At 51.6% G+C, this 17,405-nt stretch overlaps 1 pseudogene; it reads left to right on the top strand.

The window, feature by feature from the left end:
* Positions 1 to 3,095: 3,095 nt before the first annotated feature.
* On the top strand, positions 3,096 to 4,956 carry LOC119287358 (annotated as a pseudogene).
* The last annotated feature ends 12,449 nt before the right edge of the window (positions 4,957 to 17,405 follow it).

Below are 17,405 nucleotides of genomic sequence, written 5' to 3'. Positions count from 1 at the left end.
ACCACAGCCCCTGAAATGTTGGCGCGTGGATGCCTATTGGTCCCGGTTGGTGCCACCAACCGGGACCAAAGGCCCTCCTGCCTGGGCTCGGCGCACCGGCCACGTGGAGGCTCATCTGTCCTGGTTCTAGACTGAACCGGGACTAAAGGGCTAGGGCATTAATAACGACCCTTTAGTCCCGGTTCAGAAACCGGGACAAAAGGCCCTTACCAACCGGGACTAATGGTGGTTTACCTACTAGTGTATACCTGGCCATACGTTAGGCCGGGTCGGGCTTCGATCCTGGCCTGACAAAGCCCGTTGCAAAAAACCTAGGCCCGGGCCCGGCCTGGCCGCCGGGCCTAGATATCAGGCCGAAGCCCGGCCCATCAACTGAAAAGCCCGCCGGGCCTCGGTCCTTCGAGCCGGCCCTTCCCTAAATCGCAAATATGTTTGGCCCAAGCCCGGCCTGGCCTGGTCGTCGGGCCAAGATCTCAGGCCCAGGCCTGACTCGTGGGCAAGGTCAGGCAGGGTCGGGTCGGGCTTTTCGGGCCAGGTTGGGTCGGGCTTTTTCGAGTCGGGCCGGCTGGGCCGGGTATCCCATGGCTAGGACACATTGGCAAGGTGCTACGTCGATGGTGGGAACGCGGGCGAGCTACGGCGGCCATGGCTATGCTCGGGTGAGCAGAGAAGCGAGGGAGAGAGGGGGAGAAAGACCAGCGGAGGAGGGGGTCGCTGTGGGCCTTCGTCCACGTCTTTGGGGCGAGATTGGGTTCAAGGGGAGCGCGACATGGTGAAGCAGGAGTAAGGATGGCAATTTTATCCATGGACATGGATACCCATGGATATCCGACCCGAATGGATAGGGTTTGGATATGCTTTTGTGCCCATGGGCGACGCCCAAACCCGACCCGATTACTCGTGGGTAGGGCATGGATATAATCTTGTACCCATGGGTATACCCTAACCCGACCCGATAGTATTACTTAATGGAAAAAAATCTGCTATCCCTACCCCATTGTCACATGTTCCACTGCAATTTAACACTTTGTTATCTAAAACATGCAAAAGAAATTGTGCAATCCCCATCGTAACTTTTATTAGTTGACATTCAATCCCCACGGTAACGTACTCCAGCGCCCCTTCCCTTATTTTTATCTCCTCATCATTCTCATCTTTCAGAAAAATACTAAATGATACTCCCTCCATTCCTAAATATAGGGTGTATAGTTTTTGGCACGAAAATTAAAGAACACATGTGGAGGGAAAATTTCACAAGTTTTGGGTGAGATTACACCTGACTAATTGACATGAGAGTATAGAGGAGCTTGCATGATAGAAGGAAATGTAATCAAATCCCTAAAAAAATTATCCAAATGAGTGGTGCAACACAATACACCTTATATTTTGGATTTTTTCTCAAAAATCTATACACCTTATATTAAGGAACGGAGGGAGTATTAGGTTGTTAGTGGACGTTGATTACCATAAATGATGCCTAGCTTGCCACGAGGTGAAGAATGGAAGAGCTTATCTCCTTATGTAAACAATTTGATATGCCTTATTTATATGTCTTGAGAGGACCCAATGGATATCCAGTGGGTATGGATATCCATCGGGTTTGGAGATGGACATAATTTTTCACCCGTGGATTTTTTCATGGGCGGGCAAAGAGTGTCTGCACGGATATAGATATGGATTTAATATTGTTCAACCCGATCCAAACCCGACCCATTGCCATCCTTAAGCAGGAGGTGGCGTGGTCGGGCGCGTGCACTGGCTGCCAGTGGGCACAAGGTTGAAGGCAACCTTGGTGGGCTGGGCCAACAGTGCCAGGCCAGGTGGGCTGCCAGGTTAGTCTTCTATCTCTTTTTGTTTCCATTTTATTGTTTTTATTTTAATCTTTGCCACTGTTTTAAATCCAAACTGAATTGAAAACTAGTGCCAATTGCCTCTAAATATTTTTATGTTGCTCATTGGACAATTCCAAATGCACATAAAATATTCCAGGGATTTTGAACTTATATTCCAATTAATATGAATATAGATCCAAATGCAAATACAATATGATTTAAATTCAAATGCCCAAAATAATTCCTTAAAAATGTTCTTAAATTTTGGTTTGAATTATAGTTCTTGCCAAATTTCTCAAAGCAAGTAAGGGAACACTTTGGAACAATTGAATGAGATATCCAGGGTTCTTTGCTCTTTTTATTTAATTTTTCTAAGGCTTTGAAAATTCCCACATTTCAATTTCCTTTGAAAATAAAAGGATGCATGATGCTACTCACTAATGCAACTAATTACAAAGCAAATTCTAGGGTTGTGGCAGTCCCAGTCCATAGATCAGGTGACCGAGGACTCTGATCCGCCGTTCGCCATGCCGGAGAAGGCTAGAAATCAACGGAAGGGAGTTGGGGGCAGAGTGGAGTGGCTAGGGTTTTGTTCGTGAAGTGAATGAGGACGAATATATGTGGGGTCAGCGTGAGCCAGCGTGGGCCGAATCTGACGTGAAAGACTCACCCGTGCCTCCCCATATCCGTCACAGATTTAGGCTCGAGATGAGGGATGTTGGCCAGTCCGGACTTTGAGGCTGATATGAGGCATCCGGCCGGGTCATGTTTTTTTTTTGTGGTCAGTGACGGGGCCGTCCGCCTGAGCATATGGGAAGGGTTTGGGGAGCCCAGCTGTGTAGATGCTCTTACGGATTTAGTGCTGCTATACACGACGGTTGTGGACGATCTCCGCACGATGAAGCACATCAACCTGTCCATGCGTCAATTCAAAGTGAACCTACACCGTTGAATACTCCATCGTGCGCAGTTCGTCCGGCTATTGTCGTCCACACAGTAGTTTCTTTACGGATTTAATTCAATTCTCAGTCATTCGCAAAAAAAAAAAGAAAAAGCTCAGTCACAGCACAAATATCTTAGCTACATTGCCGCGGAGCAAGCACAGCCGCACATGGCATCTACCACCGGAGTGTGGGCAGTCGTGCACAGTACCCACGAGAAGCACGTGGACTGGTTTCTGACGCGGACGTGCATCATGTCCCTGTTAATTCTGTCTTGGCATGGAGATCACATATACTCCATACAGAAGGCCAACACTGAGTACACCCATCCCATGGCGATGAGCACAGCGCTCCTTCGGTTACTGCCTTTGCTGCTCCTGCTCCTGCCGCCTCCCCTCCGCCATTACCTCTCAGCGCCGCCGAGTGATCACGGCGGCGCAACCGACCAGCTCCGAGTCTACCACCCCATAATTCTCTTCCCTGGCTTCAGCTGCCCCAACCTGGAGGTGCGGCTCACCGACGCCGACACGCCGTCGCTGCCGCGCTGCGGGGCGCTCAAGGGCAAGGGATGGTTCCCGCTGTGGAAGAACATCTGGGACCTGCTCCGCCACGACTACGTCCCGTGCTTCGAGGAGCAGATGACCCTCGTCTTCGACCCCGCCCTCGACGACTACCGCAACCTCCCCGGCGTCGAGACCCGCGTGCCGGGCTTCGGCTCCGCATACGGATTCACCTCCAAGAATGACGTGTAAGCTTGTAGTTTACTTCCTCGGTTCCCAATTCTAGTGCGTACATCGTTTTAAATAATAAAGATGTATAAACTTTGCAAAGTTTAGCCAGCGTTACATAGAAAAATATCAACGCTAAAAATGCCTAATAAATAAAGTGGTACTAAAGTTGAAATACTTATTTTGGTACGGAGGGAGTGTAACAGAAAACTATGTCTCACGATGTAGCTCATGGTATTCAATTAGATCTCATATTTTTCTCTATAATTTTGGTCAAGCTTTACATATCATGACTTGCACCCTATTCTAGATCAGTCTATTGGCACTTACTGCATTATGTTTGCCATGCATGTCCAGGCATAACATGTTTTGTATGATAAGGCTCCGCAAACAACTGGAAGTACTAGGATATCATGACAAAGATACTCTTTTCGGAGCTCCTTACGATCTACGTCATGCTCCACCACCGTCCGGCCAGCCATCTCAGGTGTACTCTGACTACTACGCTCATGTCAAGGATCTGGTGCAGCTTGCAAGTGAGAAGAACGGGAACAAGCCGGTCATCCTCATTGGCCATAGCTTTGGTGGCTCGATTTTCTAAACTCGACTTCCCTTCCATGGAGGCAAAAGTTCATCAAGCATATGATTGTCATCTCTTTTTTTTTGCGGAAAATATGATTATCAAGCATATGATTGTCATCTCACCCACACCTCCTACGGGCTTCACGCATGTGCTCTCGAACCTTGCATCCGGACCGAAGGGTGTTATTGATTTTCCAACCGTTCACCCACTTGCATTGCGGCAGATGTGGAGGGCCTTCGCGAGTCCCCTTCTATCCCTGCCATCTCCCGCTGTTTTTGGTCAAAAGCCGCTCGTGATCACCAAAAACAGGAACTACTCGTCATACGACTACCCACAATTTCTTGCGGCGCTCGGTTACAGCACTGATGAAGTTGTGCCCTTCACGAAACGGGTGCTTCCGACAATGCTGAGGGTTGACGCGCCAATGGTACCAACAACATACCTCAATGGGGCCGGCGTACAAACGATGGAGCGGGCGATATATTGGGAAGGTAACTTTGACGTCGCCCCAGAGATCGTGCATGGCGACGGAGATGGGTGCATCAATTTGGTTAGCGTGTTGTCGTTCGCCAAGGAGCTGCATAGGCAGCATCGGCAGAATAACATACACTTCAAGTTCGTCAAGATTGATCATGCCACACACTATGATATTGCTAGTCGAGAGCATTCACTTAGAATAATTATGAATGAAGTTCTAGAAGCAAATTGCTGAAGAGTCAAGGCAAGATTTGCGGAATAACATACACTTCAAGTTCATCAAGGATCATGACACGCTTCGATATTGTTATTCGGGATCATTCACTTAGGAGCTATGTCTGTAATTCTAGAAGCAAATTCCTCGAGAGTCATCATGTATTACTTCTTTCTTTCAATAAAGCACTTTTTTTTGTGGGGGATAAAGCACATTTTCATTCGACCGATATATCAAGGTGATACATTCGCATTGAGCGAATGCGCGTCCTGTGCATAACACGATGCACATAGCTGACACGTTCAACACAATCAAAAATTAAATATCATCTTACATCAATAATAAAAAAGAGTCCAGCCTAAGATTACAAAACTACTATTTAAAGAGTACACTGCCATCCATGATGGGACCAGCCTAGATAACATCATAAAAAGTATCTCTGTCCTCTGCCTCTGCAGATAGACCAATTACAAGTTCTTAGATATAATCCATCTGTGTACAATTTACGCCATGGAGGAGGGAAGCTACCTGTGGACCAGCAGTTGTGGCATCAATGCTTTCCTAGAGGTGGCGGGAGTGGCGGTTCTGCAAGAAGCGGTGAAGACTGTGTACGATGACCTTTGATGGTGGACTCTCCCCATGGACGGCGGCGATGAGGAAGAGACGCCATGAGATGAGCGACGATGGCTCTCGAATTGGGAGAGGGATAGGGGAGAACGATAGCGGGGTCTTTGATGGTGGTCCCAGGGGTGTCGCTGCCGCCGACACCGCGCTGTGCAGGGCATCCGCGTCTCTAGACCCATCGCCACCGATTTGCCACCCACCATCCATCGATCGATCTCTTGGAAAGCCTAGCAAAATCCTACCTGCAGAGGATCTCGACGGCTCCGACAGTGAAAGAGGACAACAAGGTAGCGAGGGGGGCCCAGCGGATGCGGCAGCGCAGGCGGACGATTCAAAAAAAATCCTTCCTCTCTTCCGCTTGTGGTTTTTGGGGCTTGCGTGCGTGGGTGTTCCTTGACCTTTTGTTTTCGGGTTGTGGATGTTAGACCTTGTACAATGCTAAGTGCTTGGACGTGCTTAAAGAAATAAACCGGGTTTTTCTGAAGCACCAGTGCCTATTTCTATAGGAGAGACGTCTAATTAAGCATCTAACCTGTACAAATAAGCACCGGTGCTTCAAGAAAGCCTGGTTTAGTTTTCTCAGCACCTTGCATTGTACGAGGCCTTAGGCGAAACAGAAAATCAGGACATGGGATGTTAGTTAGCAAAAGAAAAATCGGTGAGCGGAGAAGGTCGTACGACGGATGGGGGAGTACTAACGAAACGATGTATGGACTCCCCTTTAGGAGTACAGATTTGGGTTTATTTTAGTATTCATAGTTCAAGTTTTTCTCCAGTTTTCTGTGTTTCTATCTGGTTAGGTTTTATTTTTCCTATTTTGAAAAATAGTTCAAGGCGTGTTAATTTGTTTGTTGAAGGCGTGTTAAATTTTCTACCATGTATTAAATAACATTTGTTATGTACTTTAAAAAGGTTTACTATGTATTTAAAAAATATATTCGGCATGTTTTTAAAAAATGTTTACTATGTATCTGGAAAACAATTCATTGGTTGTTAGGAAAAAACTTATTTTCTCAAAATTGTTCATCATGTATTAAAAAATGTTCTTCATGTATCTAGACATTGTTCCACGAGTACTTTTAAAATGTTCATTATTTCTTTGAAAATGGCCATTCTGTATTCTAATAAAGTTTAGTGTGTATTTTAAAAATTGCACTAAAAATAATAGAATATTTTTAAAATGCACAGTGAACATTCTTCAAATACACAACAATGATTGTTTTAATATGTGTTAGCATTATCTAAATACTCGATGGCCATTATTTAAATCTATGAACATTTTTAAAACACATGGGGGACTTTTTGAATTCAGGAAAAATACAGTTGTAGCAGACAGCGATTCCCCGACAGCGAATGGTGTCCATCATACTGTGGTCACAGTATTATAAGACCGATTCACACACAAGTTCCGTAAGCAAACAGGTCATATTTGACCAGAGAATAGTTTGGTTTTACCCATCGACATCTTGAAATTACACCCATAGAAAGTCTACCACGCACAGAGCAGTAAAGGAGGCCATTCCATTCAAAATGTGGTTGCGCCTTAATCAGGCCTTCAACACCTCTGGCGGCACCCAAAAAAAAAAGTCCTTCAACACCGCCTTGTGGATCATCGTCTCCCTTGTGTGTTTGGTGGCAGCTCTTCTCCACCAGGTCCAGGAGCTTCTCCAGGTTAGACGCTCACGAGTTGAGCACCCCGTTGCTGTCCTGGGCTGTCCGGAAGGACACGATCCCCATCAGTCTGTCAATCTTTGTGATTTGCCCTTCGTTGTACATGGTGAACTCTGTAGCAGCGATCCTCATTACATTACACCAAAGAACAATCCCAACAGCAGGGAAAGCAAGATATCTATCTATCTAGAACTGTTGTGTTTGCAACCAACAGTGTTAATCTCAACTCCTCAAGCCAAAGGATATCTCGTTTACACACAGATCATGTAATCGCTATGTGCACAACACCAGCCACATGAAGCATATTTCTCCAGGAACCAACACAATTTCAGATATGATGTGGCATTCACTTGCTTGGTGTAGCTAGTCATCAAGCATAAACACCACTTTCAAGGAAGGCCAATGAGAAGAGACCCAGAGCTTTGCAGAACAACTGAACCTATCTCAAATTAGATTTATATTCATTGAACTTCATAGAATTGCTAAACATTCGAAACTAGCATACCAGAAACACAGAAGCAATGGGCGTTGTGGTGATCTCCTTTGCTAAATTACGGCGCCTCCGCCTGGATGTTGGGGCTTGATAGCTGGAATGGACCAGATTGTTGGTTAAATTTTGCTTGATATATACTCTCTCTCCGGTCATATTACCAGTAATTTATGTTGTAGTAGATATATTCACTCCAACGGAACTATCTATGATAGTATGTAGCATAAATGTTTTACAAAATATTACTAGAATGTTTGAGAGTTTGTGTCGGTGTACTAGAGTAGGGGTACCCTAGTATCCCGAACTTGTGCACGGGCAGTCGCAGCATCCCGCGGCAAGGCTTGCCGGGTGACCGCCAAAGTCCTCCGTGGTTCCCCTGGAGCCATTCAAGGAGACAAGACCCCGGCAAAAGGAGCTTGCCGGGAAGGCCAACTAAGGCACCTCAAGACCCCGGCAAGAGGAGCTTGCCGGGAAGGCCGCCCAAGGCATCTCAAGGAACTTACCGCGACGCGCCCCGCGTCCCGGCAAGGCCCGGTGAGCGACAAGCTCCCGGGCGTGACAAGACAACGACCGCGGCGAGGCACTTGCCGCGGCAAGACCCCACTGTGCCCGCGCTCCAGCACATCCACCAACGTGTCGCTCTGGGACCCTTCCAGGCGTACGTGGCGGGAGGCTGTGCAGCTTGCAGTGCGCGGTGGCAAGCGGCGCTGACAAGATCGCCATCGTGGCGAGCGGTGGCGCCCCTGACGGTCCCTTTATGCACTGTTTAGGCGACACAGACGGGCATTTAATGTCCTTGTCCCCTGCCGTCAGGGTTAGGTATGATACACTGTAGCAGATAGCTGTGCCTACCGCAGCACCTTTCCATTTCTACCCCTTGCCTCCGTTGCCACCTGTCGGTGACCCCTTGAGCATATAAAAGGAGGCCCATGCGCAACATAGGGGGGGGTCAGTTCGCAAAACACTCACGCTCGGTCTCGGTAGCTGCTGGTGTGTACTGTAGCACTCCGCGCTCCCGAGCAAGAACTCAATACAAACCACAAAGCAGGAGTAGGGTTTTACGCATCCGTGCGGCCCGAACCTGGGTAAACTGCTCGCGTGCTTCGCCTCGATCCGCTCTTTGCACGACCTCCGCCCCCACCGAACCAAAAGGGACTCGGCCCGCCGGTCCCATAGTTGTTCGTGGATCAGTACCCCGACATCTTTGGCGCGCCAGGTAGGGGGCGTCGAGGTTGTGTGAACCAGATCCGGCGTTCACGCGAGCTAGATCTCCATCACCTTCATCAACATGCCGCCGAAGAAGAAGGCTTCGGAGGCGGCTGCTCCGTCCGCCCCGCTACCACTGGAGCAAACGGCTGATGGGGCGGACGCCGGCGGAAGAACGGGCGTCGACGAGGGAGCTCACGGTGCTGCCAGGTCTAAGGACAAGGCTGCGCTGCCCATCGGCGGCGTAGCCGGCTCCCACAACGACCGGGCACACTCCAAGACCTTGGCGTCCATACACGCACCGCGCCCATCTCATGAAGCGCGGAACCGGCAGCGTCATGGTGCTCACGGTACCATGCGCTTGCTGGACCAGGATCGAGCTGGTGGATCTCGGAGCTCTCAAGACCACCATGCACGCCAACCTGCTGGCGCGAGCGAGGCACGGTCGCCTAGACGGGATACTGCTCCTTCTAACATAGTTAGAAGTCCGAGCATATCCCGCTCCTCGCACCGTTCGCCACCACCACCCGCCACTGCGGCAGAAGCTTTGGCGCGAGCTCAACTGCTCCTTGACTACCCTCCAACAGCAGACAAGATCGACGACTGGAGGGCCACCATCCAGAGTCTCATCGGCTTCGCCAACGGCGACATTCAGCGGCAGCCGAGCACGTCGCAGCGGCGGCAAGCCAGCCAGGCACGAGCCGGTGGCGACAAGACCGGTGCGGTGCAACCTCTGTGCACTCTCCACCCCGAAGGCCAAGATCGCCGACTCACCGGATCCACCTCGACAGCGACTCCACCGCGTCGTCAGATCCACGAGCTCGCCGCGATCAGCGCCAAGTTCTCCACGAACGACAGCAAGAAGATGCTCGTACTCGCATCGAGCACCGAAGAGAAGCGCGGCGTCAATCAGACCAGCGTGCTGAGCCCTCTGTTGACATGCATGCGCCAGGGGAACCAGGCGACTTGCCGTACGCGGTAGGTTGCCCTGCGTTCACCCGTGAGCTGCGGCAAGTCCAGTGGCCCAGTATGAAGAATTTCAAACCAGATGTGCCAGAGAAGTACGACGGCAAGTCGCATCCGTCGGAGTTCCTCAGCATCTACACCATCGCGGTGCAGGCTGCTGGGGGGCGGGACGACAAGATCCTTGTCAACTACTTCCCGTTGGTGCTCAAGCCCAACGTCAGGTCCTGGCTCAAGCACTTGCCGGACAACTCCATATCCTCTTGGGCAGATCTATGCCATCAGTTTGTCGGCGCCTTTACAGGCGGCCACAAACCTCATGGCCAAGAGAGTGACCTTCATCTGCTCGCCCAGAAGGAAGGAGAGCCTCTGCGCAAGTACATTCAGAGATTCAGCCGTGTGCAGCACAACATCCCAGATGTCCACCCTGCCGCGGTTATCAGCGCGTTCCATCAGAATGTGCGTAACCGCAGGATGAGGGAGGAGATGGCGATGTGCAAGATCAGAGACATCAGCGAGCTGTATGCTCTGGCCGACAAGTGTGCACGTGCTGAGGAAGGGAGGAAACTCACTGGAGAGAATGTAGGAGTAGGAGGATCTGACAGTGAGGATGCAGCCCCGGCAAAGAAAAACCGGCGGCGGAACAGGAAGAAGAAAGGTAAAGATGTGCTAGTCGTTGAGCAGTCCGGCAAAGAAGGTGGCGCCCAGAAAGCCAAAGTTGGTAGCTCCGGCAAGGAGATTGCCGCATGCACCAACTGCCAGGCTGTGGCGGTCGCCGACAAGCAGGACGGCACCGACAAGCAGTACTGCAAGATTCACCGCACCAAGGGTCATGACCTCCAGAGCTGCAAGAAGGTCGAGCAGCTTGTCCAGCAACAAAAGGCTGAGTACGAGCGACGAGACAAAGAGAGGGCCCAAGGAGGCGCTGGAGAATCTAGCAAGAAGCGCGCCGGCCGGGGAGGACGCCGCGGCAAAGCCAAGCAGCAGCAAGGAGACAGACCTCCCCGCGGCCGCGACAAAGATGAAGACGACGACGACGACGAAGACATGGATGATGTCGAGACCAGTGAGCAGGAGTTCCAGAAAGCCACAGAAGTCTTGTGCGTTGACGGCGGTGCTTCTCTGCATACTTCGCACCGCCAACTCAAGCAGTGGGTGCGGGAAGTCAATGCAGCGGAACCACCTGTCGAGTCGCGCAAGCTTCTGAAATGGTCCAGCACGCCTATCATCTTTGACATTGAGGACCACCCTGATCGCACAACTGCGATCGGGTGCTTGCCGATGCTGGTTTCACCAACTATCCGCAACCTCAAGGTCACCAAGATGTTAGTTGACGGCGGGGCCGGCTTGAACCTGATCTCCTCAGCTGTACTCCAGAAACTCCAGATCCCTGACAGCGAGCTTGAAGAGACCGGCACATTCCAAGGAATTAACCCGGGAAGGAGCAAGCCGAAGGGGAAGGTCACGTTGCCAATAACATTTGGCAGCGAGCTGAACTTCAGGACTGAGAGGGTCACCTTTGACGTTGCCGATATTCCATTGCCTTATAATGGGATACTTGGCCGTCCAGCACTCGCCAAGTTCATGGCAGCCTCCCACTATGCATACAACATGCTGAAGATGCCAGGCCCGATAAGCGTCATCTCTGTCCCTGGCGACAAGAAGGATGCTCTTATCTGCGCCGACAAGATCTACCGGGAAGCCGCAGCCGCAACAGACCGCAAGTCACTTGCCGCTGAAGCTCCCGGGGGAAGAAGAAGACCAAGTCCGGCAAGAGTTCTGATGCCCACTCCGGCAAGCGCACCTCTTCGGAGTGCTGCGCTGCCGTCGAGGACGCACCATCGAGCTCCACCAGCAAGTGTAAGAAGACAATGGCTGCTCCACCAGAGACGAAGAAGGTGTCCGCCAAGGAGGACGGCACTGGTGGTACCTTCACCATCAGTGCAACTCTCGACCCTAAATAGGAAAGCGCGCTCATTGCTTTCCTGCGGGTGAATGTCGACGTGTTTGCGTGGCAACCGTCTGACATCCCCGGTGTTCCCAGGAAAGTAATTGAGCACCATTTTGCCGTTTGTCCTCATGCGCAGCCCGTCAAGCAGAAGGTCAGGAAGCAGGCAGTGGAGCGCCAAGAATTCATTGCAGAAGAGATCAAGAAATTGGAAGCAGCAGGCCTTGTCAGAGGAGTGTTCCATCCTACGTGGTTGGCCAATCCTGTAGTCGTGCGCAAGGCAAACGGGAAATGGAGACTTTGTATCGATTTTACTGATGTTAACAAAGCTTGTCCCAAAGACCCATTTCCTTTGCCGCGCATTGACCAGATTGTTGACTCCACAGCCGGATGTGATTTGCTTTCATTTCTTGACGCATACTCAGGATACCATCAGATCTTCATGGCAGAAGAGGATGAGGAGAAGACCGCATTTATTACTCCATGTGGCACGTACTGTTTCGTACGGATGCCTTTCGGATTAAAAAATGCTGGTTCAACATTTGCAAGAGTAGTCCACGTCGCTCTTGAGCCGCAAATACACAGAAATGTGGAAGCATACATGGATGACATAGTGGTCAAGAGCAAGGACAAGGCGACTCTGATTCAAGATTTAGACGAGACCTTTGCAAATCTGCGCAAGATCAGCCTCAAGCTCAACCCAGAGAAGTGTGTGTTTGGAGTTCCCTCCGGCAAGCTTCTCGGGTTCTTCGTGTCTCAGCGGGGAATTGAAGCCAATCCCGACAAGATCAAGGCCATTGAGCAGATTGAAGCACCAAAGCGCGTCAAGGATGTACAAAGACTTGCTGGTTGCGTGGCTGCTCTCAGCATGTTCATCTCTAGGTCTGCTGAGCGCGCCCTGCCGTTTTTCAAATTATTGAAAAAGGCAGGTCCAATGAAATGGACTCCGGAAGCGGAGGCTGCGCTGCAAGACTTAAAGAGATATCTGTCCTCCCCTCCAATACTTGTCGCACCTAAGCCGCAAGAGAAGTTGCTGCTATACATAGCGGCAACCAATCAAGTGGTTAGTGCTGCGTTAGTAGCAGAGAGGGAGGCAGATGACGAGCCAGCAACCACGGCAACCGCATCCAGCGACAAGCAAGGGGCTTCCCCGGCAAGCTCTGGTCCCGACAAAGATGGATCTGCACAGATGCGCGAGGAAATACAGAAGAAAATGGTGCAGCGCCCAGTTTACTTTGTCAGTTCCCTTCTGCAGGGGGCTAGGTCAAGGTACTCTGGTGTGCAGAAATTACTTTTCGGCCTTCTTATGGCCTCGAGAAAGCTGCGCCATTACTTCCAAGCACATGAGATCACAGTTGTCACTCGCTTTCCGCTGAAGAGGATACTACAGAATCCAGAAGCGACAGGCAGAATTGTTGAGTGGGCACTGGAACTGTCAAGCTTTGGCCTCAAGTTTGAGAGCACTTCAACTATCCAGAGCAGAGCATTGGCAGAATTCATAGCAGAATGGACGCCAACACCAGATGAAGAAATTCCAGAAACGAGCATCCCCGTCAAGGAAGCAAGCAAAGAGTGGTTGATGTACTTTGATGGTGCCTTTTCGCTGCAAGGTGCCGGCGCTGGTGTGCTGCTTGTCGCACCCACCGAAGAGCACCTCAAGTACGTAGTCCAGATGCACTTTCCCAAGGAGCAAGCAACGAACAATACTGCAGAGTATGAAGGCTTGCTTGCCGGTCTCAGGATCGCGGCAGACCTTGGGATCAAGAAGCTCATTGTCAGGGGTGATTCACAGCTTGTCGTGCGCCAAGTAAACAAGAGCTATCAGAGTCCATTGATGGAAGCCTACGTCGACGAAGTGAGAAAGCTAGAAGAGCACTTTGACGGCCTACAAATGGAGCATGTTCCAAGAGCTCAGAACGCTATTGCCGATGGCCTGTCAAAGTGCGCCGCACTCAAGTTACCTGTGGAACCAGGGATCTTTGTGCTCAAGCTGACTCAACCATCCGTAACACCATCAACTGGACAGAGCAAGAAAAGGAAGTTGATTTCTGGTGGCTATTTGCCGGCAGAGCTTCCCAAAGCCGCCGCCAAAAAGGTCCCCAAGATCAACGCCAAGAGCGCTGAGGAGCAGTCTGCTCTGGCAAGCCCCAGGGTTTGTTTCGTTGAAGCAGAAGCTCCCGATAAGTTTTGCTCCGGCAAGCTTGTCGGGGAACGTCAAGCTCCGGCAGAGACGCAACTTCTCGCCGTAGAAGCGGATGTTCCCGCAGCAGCTGAAACCAACACCAAGAGCGCTGAGGAGCAAGATGCTCCGGCAAGCCCTAGGGTTTGTTCCGTTGAAGCAGAAGCTCACGACAAGTTTTGCTCCGGCAAGCTTGTCGGGGAACGTCACGCTCCGGCAGAGCCACAGGTTCTCGCCGTTGAAGCGGATGTTCCCGCAGCAGCAGATTTGCCTTTAGTCCTTGTTGTCGAGCCACAAGCTCCAGCATGGGCACAGCAGATTGTCCGTTTCCTTCAGACAGGAGAGCTTCCCGAAGAGCAAGAAGAAGCGGAAAGAGTAGCCCGGCAGTCAAGTATGTATCAGTTTGTCGACAAGACACTGTACAGAAGAAGACTCAACGGTGTGAAATTGAAGTGTATTCACCGGGAAGACGGACAAAAGCTGTTGGCAGAGATACATGGAGGCATATGTGGTCACCACATTGGCGCAAGAGCACTTGTCGGGCAAATCATTCCGGCAAGGTTTCTTTTGGCCGACAGCCCTCTAGGATGCAACTGCACAAGTAACCACGTGTGAAGCGTGCCAGTTCCATTCCAAGCAGATACACCAACCAGCTCAAGCTCTCCAGACGATCCCTTTATCCTGGCCATTTTCGGTCTGGGGGCTCGACATCCTCGGCCCCTTTCCCCGAGCAGTCGGGGGCTTTGAGTACTTGTACGTTGCAATCGACAAGTTCACAAAGTGGCCGGAAGTGGAACCAGTGAGTAAGGTGATAGCACAGTCAGCAGTCAAGTTCTTCAGGTCGATTGTTTGCCGCTTCAGAATCCCTAACAGGATAATCACCGACAACGGTACACAATTCACGAGCCGCACCTTCATGCAGTACGTCCAAGATCTTGGCGCCAAGGTCTGCTTCGCTTCTGTTGCTCACCCGAGAAGCAACGGTCAAGCGGAGAGGGCAAATGCTGAAGTGCTGCGCGGGCTCAAGACCAGGACTTTCGACAGGCTGCACAAGTGCGGAAGAAACTGGATCGAGGAGCTGCCGGTGGTTCTTTGGTCGATCAGAACGACGCCAAATCGAGCCACTGGCCAGACACCTTTCGCTCTAGTCTATGGAGCAGAGGCAGTTATCCCCACGGAACTCGTATACGGTTCACCTCGAGTGCTCGCTTATGATGAGCTCGAGCAAGAGCAGCTGCGACAAGATGACGCGCTGCTCCTTGAGGAAGACCGTCTTCAGGCTGCTGTGCGAGCTGCTCGCTATCAGCAAGCTTTGCGCCGCTACCATAGCCGCAAAGTTAACGCCAGAAGTCTCGAGGAAGGCGACCTTGTTCTTCGGCGTGTTCAGTCCGCCAAGAATTCCAACAAGTTGACGCTGAAGTGGGAAGGCCCTTACCGGGTGAAACGAGTCACTAGGCCTGGCGCTGTCCGCCTTGAGACCGAGGATGCCATTCCGGTGAGCAACTCCTGGAATATTGAGCATCTTCGTAAGTTTTACCCGTAAGGCGCGGTTGCCGGAACCTGTTTCGGCAACCACCTTTTGTACAAGTCTTGCCGCTGTTGCATGTAATCCTTTGTACAAAGCCGGGCGCAGACCCCGTGCATAAGTAAAGCTCATGTGCTACGCACATTTTGTCATTTTCATGCTTTCTATTTTTTGCATATATGATCTAACACTTTGTGCAGCACCTGCTCCACGGTAAGCAATAACGAGCCGTAAGGCTCCATGTCTTTTTTTTCTCTTCTTTCTTTTTTCTCAAGGAAAGGAAGGTTCCCTCGCCCACAAGTTTGCCGAGGGGGAAAGGAGAAGATAATGGTGTGGATCAGGCGTCGTTCAAGAAAGTTTCGCCTTGCCGGGAAGCAAACAGCAGAAAAGCTAAGTTACCGAAGTTTGAGCAATCAAATTTTTTAAATTTTAAGTTATCTCCCTTGAACGACCGCACTTTGTATGGAAAACCTGTGCGCGGAGGAACCAACTCGTAGCTAGTTGCGCCCTTATTTTGTTTCGAGTCCGCTCAACGACTTAAGTGAGCTGCAACTAGTTGCGACAAGGTTTCTTGCCGGTAGCGGCACCGCCAGCAGGCTGCTGACGTTCCGCACTCAGCGCTCGCGGCTCAGGTGCCTACACCGGCAAGTTCCCTAAAAGCGTAGGGCAAAGACATACAAAGGGAGGAGTCAAGTAAAGGGAATAACGTTGCAATCATTACCCATAATAAAGTTATATTACAAAGATAGCTTGTCGCGGCTCTAACAGATTGTTTTCATGACATAATAAACAACGACAAGGAAAGAAGAAATGGGCGGCCTAGTCTACGCGAGCGCCTTCGACCCTCTTGATCCCGCTCACCTTGTCCACAATGGGTGCGACAAGGGCCTTGAGCTCCTCCAGATCAGCATCCGGCGGCAAGTTCCTGAGGACGTTGGTGAGGCGGAGGCCCGGATTGCGGAAGGCCACCTTCATCAACACTTTCTGAAGAGCTCCCGCGCAGATCTTGCGTGACTCATCGGCCAGCTGCTTGGGGATTCTCTCCCGGAGTCGCTGGAGGGCCGTCGCCACGCCCTTGAAGAACAGGACGAGCTTGGCGCTGGGTTGGAGGTTGTCGTCGGAGGGATACCTGAGATCCTCCATCCCCAGCTGCGCCAGCTCCTTGTCGATGTCTGTGGCGGCATTCACAAGACTCTCCGTCCAGTGCATCACAGTCTCCCTGAAGGCGTTCTGGGCGGTGGCAGCACTCTCCAGCAGCGCCTTGTCGGCCTTGATTTCCTCCCTCAAGGCCGCCTCCCGCTTCTTGGCGCTGTCCAGAGTCTTGGTCAAAGTGGTTAGCTTCAACTCAAGATCCACGTTGGAGACCTTGGCGGCGCTGAGCTCTCTACCCTTCTCGGCGAGATCGGCTTCTAGCTGCGCCACCTTCGTCTTCAACCCCTCCTTGGCGGCCTCGGCGGCAGCGGCGGCGTCCTCTGCTTGTTTTAGGGCTCCGCCGAGTTTTTCCTCGCGCGCGGCAAGCTCCTCCTCGTGGGCGTCGAGATTGACCTTCCGCTGCGCCAGCTCGCCCTCCTCCGCGGCTAGCTTCACAGCGGCAAGTCGCTGCCGCTCTTCGACTTCGGCCTTCTCAAGGAGGAAGGCCTTCTGCGCTTCAGCGAGCTGCTCCCGCTCCTCCGCCAGGGATCGGAGGGCTTCCCGGTGGAAACCCCCGAGCTCTTCCGCGCGCTTCTCGATATCTTCTCCCGCCTTCGCGACTAGCGCCTCGCGGGACTCCAGCTTGGCTTGCCGCGCGCGGTAGAGCGACATCAGTTTCCGCAGCAGCCGCTCCTCCTCAGGCTCGTTGCTGCTGCTTGGCGCGTCAACCACCGTCAACCCAGCGGAGGTGAGCACTTCTCTGTCGAAGATCTCCCCCTCGACCGGCGCCCTGGAGCTTGACTCCCAGGGGAGGTTGATGAAGACGTCATCGCCGGCCTTCAAGTAGACGCCCGGCTGGGGCTCCTTGGTGCTTGGCGCTGCAGCTTCGGCGG

Source organism: Triticum dicoccoides, chromosome 4A (genome assembly GCF_002162155.2).
Source record: "Triticum dicoccoides isolate Atlit2015 ecotype Zavitan chromosome 4A, WEW_v2.0, whole genome shotgun sequence".
Taxonomy (NCBI): Eukaryota; Viridiplantae; Streptophyta; class Magnoliopsida; order Poales; family Poaceae; genus Triticum; species Triticum dicoccoides.
Note: the sequence above shows the minus strand (reverse complement) of the source record. Positions and strands in the feature narration are given on the sequence as shown.